The 6,044-nt window shown below is 47.2% G+C and overlaps 1 long non-coding RNA gene across 1 annotated transcript; it reads left to right on the top strand.

Annotated features, from left to right (window-relative positions):
- Positions 1 to 2,202: 2,202 nt before the first annotated feature.
- LOC133208983 (uncharacterized) lies at positions 2,203 to 5,214 on the top strand. Its single transcript, XR_009724546.1, has 3 exons — positions 2,203 to 2,303; positions 2,430 to 2,464; positions 4,171 to 5,214. It is a non-coding gene; the product is annotated as an uncharacterized LOC133208983 (long non-coding RNA).
- The last annotated feature ends 830 nt before the right edge of the window (positions 5,215 to 6,044 follow it).

Raw genomic sequence — 6,044 nt, 5'->3', positions numbered from 1 at the left:
TGTGGTTTACCAGCACCAGTCCCTATGACAGACCACTCTGGTGTGCAGCTGGGATGGAGCATGGCACCTGCAAAGCACTGGGGAGCACTGCAGGTTGCTTTCACTAGAGCTTACCACTCAGGCTGGGCTAGAAGTGAGCCAAGCCGGACCTCACCTCTTCCAGCACCTGCAGCTGCCTGGGTTTGCTGCTGGTGGATGGGATGGGGCTGAGGAGAGGAAAGCCCAGGTTACATGCACAAGAAATGATGGAAATGAATCTGGTGAGGGCTGGCGTGGGGCTGTCAGCCCTGCGGGGATGCAGAGACACAGCTCCCTGCCTTCAAATGCCGTGTCATACGTCGGGATCATACGGTGCATCTTACACCAGTAATCAAGTGACTCAGAATCAGGACGTGAAAGTGCTTTGGCAACGCCAAAAGCAAAATGTAATGAAAAATATTCCCCTTCCTCTTACTCCATAAAAGTTCAGTATTGAGCAGCTGATCTGAGATTTTTTGAAGTGCTAAAGGCTGCCTGTAGGACACAAGTGTTTTACAGTGGGCACAGGGATCTTCTGCTTCTAAAATGGATGAAACACTTCACAGGGCAGTCTTTAGGCTTTCCGGACAGGAGATAACAGCAGAAACTTGATACTGTTGGGGGCTGGCTGTAGGAAATGCAATTGTTAATGGCTGGTCTTGATGTTCTGCTGCGCTTTGAACTTAGAAGTATGTGTTTTATCATGAGGGATGATGGGAAGCTGAGCTTTAAAGGCTTGTGTTGCTGTAGCAGGAGGCAATGCAGGTGAATGTCCAGCTTGGTTCCAGCCCAGGTTGTGTTTATGGGCACAGGCTGGGGTGGTCCCAGCCTCTCTCAATCCTCTTCCTTTTTGCAGGCTCAAAGACCATCTTACCCAGCTGCAGGGAGTTAATTATCCAAAGGCCTCTAGAGCTGTGCCTGAGTGCCTTTGGCTCTACCCATGCAGGCATGGCAGGTTGGTGTTTCTGCTTTATCCTGCAGGATGGAGCCCACCCGGGTCTGCATTGCAAGCCGCAGCAGGAAGCTTTCTGGGGCGCTGGTCTCGGCAAAGCCAGACTTCACCCTCCGTCCTGAGCGGAGTTTGCAGGCTGAGGTGTCTGAGCCTCTTGAAGAGGTGTGTGGATACCCACCCGCACAGAGCAGCGCCCTGATGCAGTTAAGTCTAATTGAACATGACCTAACCAACGAGGCTCCTGTTTCCGCGCGCTTCCCATCTAGGTCAGCTCACTTCTCGGCCACACCAGAGAACAACTGGAGCGCTGTGTTGGGTGTCGCGGCGCCAGCCGGGGCCGCTCGGTGGTGGCAGTGCCAGGATGCCGGACGCGGGCGGGAGCGGCGCCTGGGGCTTCCCGGCAGCACGGCTTCCTGCAGGATGCGGCCGCCATCCCTGCCTCCATCCCTGCCTCCATCCCACCGGCAGGGCTCGGCGTGGTGCGGGCAGCGGCTCCCCGCGGTGGCTGCGGGGGTGCATCTGTGTGAGAGCAGGAGCCAGCGCCCGCAGCCGGCCCTGCCCAGGCAGGCATGTGAGACAACCTGTGTACACATACACACATCGCTTATATAGACACACATGCGTAGACACGCGTATGTGTATAAATGCATCTATATATTGTGTGCATACGTATGTGAAATCTATACATACATATGTAACATAAATATACATAGGTGTGTATATGCATACATACGTGCATAGGAATTACATACATATGAATACATACACATATATACATAAATGTATATATTTATGTAGATTATATATACATATATACATATGTATTGCTACACACGTGCATTTATGTATATAAATTATACATATATACACTGTATACATACACATGTACATATACATATGTAAATATTAAGATAAATTATACATATGCACACGCATGTATATATCTAAATTTGGTCATGCATATACACACGTATACACACATTTACGTACATATATGTGTATATATATACACGTGTTTATGTATATAAATTATACATGTATGCATATATGTATATGTGTACATAAATTAAATACATATGCATGAATATCATGAATATATATATCAACACATGCACGTGTATCTATGCACATACATGCGTGTCTCTATATGTGATGTAAATACCGCACTTAACACCGTCAGGTTACACGGGCCGGTGTATGTGTGTAACTACCCATATACCCCGGCAGGTGTCGCTGTGCGCTGCTCCTGGGAAGCGCCGCTTGGGCTGGGGCTGGAGGGGGAGCTTCTGCTTTGAGCTGGGGTCCTTGGAAGAGTCGCGCTTGCATGGTTGCGGTAGGACAGACACCTCGCACAATAGAAAAGGCCTGAGAACAGATGGAAGATACGGGTGTTTAATACATCAGTCTCAATTTACATCAGTCTATTCTCAGCCCTAAAGACCCTACCCTTTTTACTTAGGTCACTCCATGGTGAAATCTATGTTTGCTGAAGAGGTAATGGGATGGGCATGATGCCAGGTCAAGTATGGCTTTGAAAAGATTGATACTTAAAAATCTGGTGTGATTCAGCTTTAAAGTATGTCCTGAGGAAATGGGAAGAAAATGCCTTCTGGAGAAGTACACAGTTTTCACATTAATTTATCTCTTTTAGAAACGAGTTTTCACACAAACACATCTTGCATCCTATTAGAGTTGCTCTGCGTATGTTTTCACACCAGATAATATCCTAATAGCTTGTCAAATTGAAGCCATTTGGGAAATTTTTGCCGTGCCTGGTAGGAGTGAGTGGCTAAAGCAGAGGTTGTCCTGGCTTGGACTGGAACCCACACACAGGCTGATGCAGAGTGGCACTAGGCTGGAGCAACCTGGTGTGGTGGGCTTGGGCATGGGCACACAGCCCGCAGTGCAGAGCACCCCTTGCTTGCCTCCTCCCAGACTGGAGTTCTGGGCCCACTGAGGCAGAACACCTGTATCTGTGTCTGAATGGGTCTCAAGGTGGTGGTTTAGGTTGGTTTGGTGAGTAGCTGCAGGGTGACCCGGCTGATGCTTTGCAGGAAAATGGAAATAAATGCTTGGGTTTGATCCCATTCAAACTGAAACAAACAGAAAGAACCCCAACCCCACAGAGCACAACACAGCAGCCGTGGATTTATGCTTCCTGCTGATTTCACAGCACTGTGCGAGCATGGAGATACTGAAGGGGAAAAGCTGCTTCAGCTCTTTGAAGCAAAGGGGCTGCACTGATGTGCAGGGCCACGGCATCGCTCCTGTTAGCAAACCCTCTCAGTCACTACAGCTAACACTGCTCCTGAGAAAGGGCTAATCTTTACATGCCTCGGCTGTTCCCAACACATCCTGGTTCACAAGTTCAGCAGCTTCAGAGTTGCATCTGATCATTAACTCTGAAAGACCAGAGATTACTGGGGTTTTTAAACTGCGTGTTTGGGATGGCTGAGAGGCACAAAGTTCAGGCACAAATCTGTGTCCAAACGCAGGGACAATCTTCCCAAAGTTCAAGAGGCAGAGGGAGGGTTTCAGCTCAGCTGCGCAGTGCCTGAGCTTTGTGTAAGCTTGGTCTTCATGTCTTCTTAAAGCTGCTCTCATGCAGCTGTTTCAAAAGTGGCCATGAATTTTGGGTGCTTCTGGACTCGTGGTCTGTGGTGAGCATGGCTGGGCTTGTAGCTCCTTTGGACTTCAACCAGAGGGATGAGACAGTCCAAGGAAAAGCCCTGCAAGTTACAACTCCTATATGCCAAAGACTAATAGAAAATTACTCTCTTATTGTGCATTTCTCTGTCACTTTTGTGCCTGATGTGTACAAAATAAAACGCTGTTTGTGACCATGCTGTGCACAAAACCAGAAGACAGAACCTCTGAGTTTTCTTTTCAGTTTTATTTCCATGAGATGGCTTTTGGTATTAGAAAGCCATCCATGGGGAAACAGGTTGGAAGATGCCTCTGCAGGCCATTTGTCCCCCCCTCTTGTGCAGCTGCTCAGTGGCAAAAAGCCCCTTAAGCCTAAACAGTGTGAACCGTGGCACTTTGATAGTGATTTCGGAAGGATCTGAACAAGCACTGAGGGGCAGAGACATTGGTATTCTCCTTGATGGGATTTAATCTTAATGCAGCTCATTAGCCTTCAGGGTGGAAGTCCTGAACCTGATGGTGCCAAAGGATTAATTTAAATCTAAATTCCTTAGGTATAGCCTCAAAGAACTGGAGGTGAAGGTCATGTAAGTGAAGGAGGCCCATGAATACAGCCCCTCTGTAGAGGTCCAGCCCTGCATGCTCCCAGGGCAAAGCTGGTAAAGGGATGAACCATTTGAGCCCTGCTGGTGCTGATGCTCCTGGGAGGGTCAGCTTGAGGCAGTGTGGAGCCCACATTTCATCATTCAGGAGAAACTACCAATGCCCCAGTGTCAAGCACGAGCTGAGGCTGTTGCTGGTTATGGGTTTTACCTGTTTATATTGCTGCTACCCAATAGATGCAGATCATCAAGTAAGGTTGGAGTATGCAGCAAGATGCTCTGTTCAGAGCAGGCTGAGACCACTACCTACTGATGGACACGCAAGTTGAGCTGGTCGCGGGCAAGCAGCACCATTTGGTGAGTCAGAGATAATCCCATTTGCAAACCAAGGCACCATCTCCCTCATGCTCTGCCCTGTGATGGGGATGCCAGACGTCAGCCCCGCAACAGCAGCAGGCTGCCAGCCAGCCCTGAGAGCACAGGAGTGTGGTGGCCAGGCTCCCAGCACACCAGATACAAAGCACGAGAGTGTAGCTGCTTTCATCTTCTGTCTTTTGTCTCCTAAAATTGCCCCATGTTGCCTGAGCAGGCTGGCATGTTTCAGCACTGAAAACCAGATGTTGCCAAATCTCCAGTGGTTGTTCTTGGTGCTTTTTGTTGTTACTTTAAGAGAAGTATGTGTGTCATGCCTCTTGCAAAAACAGAGGATTTACACCTTTAACAGGGGTCAGCTCTGTTTTCAGCTGCCTTGCCCTCCGCAGAGATGTCTGTCTATCTATCTAGCTCAGAAATGTTGCTGTCAGATTTCTGTAAGCATGAATTCAACAGCACCCTCCATAGCAACACACAGTCCTCTCCCAGCCACTTGCTACCTGCTCAGTTTGTGCCTGCAAAAGTATTTGCCTGGGTATGTGTGCCAGTAATATGACTTCTTTTTTCCATCTGCAGTTTTAGACGTTAAGCCCAGAGTTTCATCACCAGCTCTGTGCCTCCCACCTGGCTGCAAGTACTGCAGTGTATATATATAGAGAGAGATAGAGATGATTGATAGATAGATAGATAGATAGATAGATAGACAGACAGATGTATATATAAAAATACACATATATGAGTATATATATAAGTACACACATTATATTCATATGTATATTATTTATATATGTACACATATAGGTGTATATAAACATTGTATATTTCTGTATATACAGACATATACCTATACATATGTAACGTGTCCATATACCTGTATGTATGGACATGGTGGAGGGACCAGCACCAATGGGTTAACTCCATGGGAAAGTAACATACATGTAAGAAATGTGGAGGGCATTAAAAAATGTGCACAGCATTAAAAATCAGCTAATAGAGCACTATAGGAAACATGTATTAGGTAACCTGTGCTGTCACCCCACAGTGGCCAAATGAAGGCCTCTCACAGAGTCTCCAAGATACCCAAAGCACCAGTGCTGACCCGCACAGACCAAGGCTTGCCAAGGGCTGCTGCCAGAGCTGCTGCTTAGATTGGCTCCAGTTTTACTGAGCATGGCTCATAGTCGAATGCCCCATCACCCAGCTTCAAACCAGGAAAAATAAGCAAAATTCTTCTAGCAGTTTTCTTAGCATTTTTTGTTTTTGTCCTTAGTGGAAGAGTCAAGTGTCACATTAATAACAGTCTTCTCAGAAACCAAGGAAAACAGTGCAGAGAGAAGGGTGGGGTTTTCGTGACAGCTTAGTTTTTGTGGGACACTCACTGGAACTGAAATTGCTTAATGAATTGTAAGCACAAAAACCAGTAGGAAAAGAGCTCGCTACATCTTTGCACACAT

The sequence above is a fragment of the Neopsephotus bourkii genome, unplaced genomic scaffold, assembly GCF_033783945.1.
Source record: "Neopsephotus bourkii isolate Nb327-2 ecotype Australia unplaced genomic scaffold, CSIRO-AGI_Nbou_v1 NB_318, whole genome shotgun sequence".
Classification (NCBI taxonomy): Eukaryota; Metazoa; Chordata; class Aves; order Psittaciformes; family Psittacidae; genus Neopsephotus; species Neopsephotus bourkii.
Note: the sequence above shows the minus strand (reverse complement) of the source record. Positions and strands in the feature narration are given on the sequence as shown.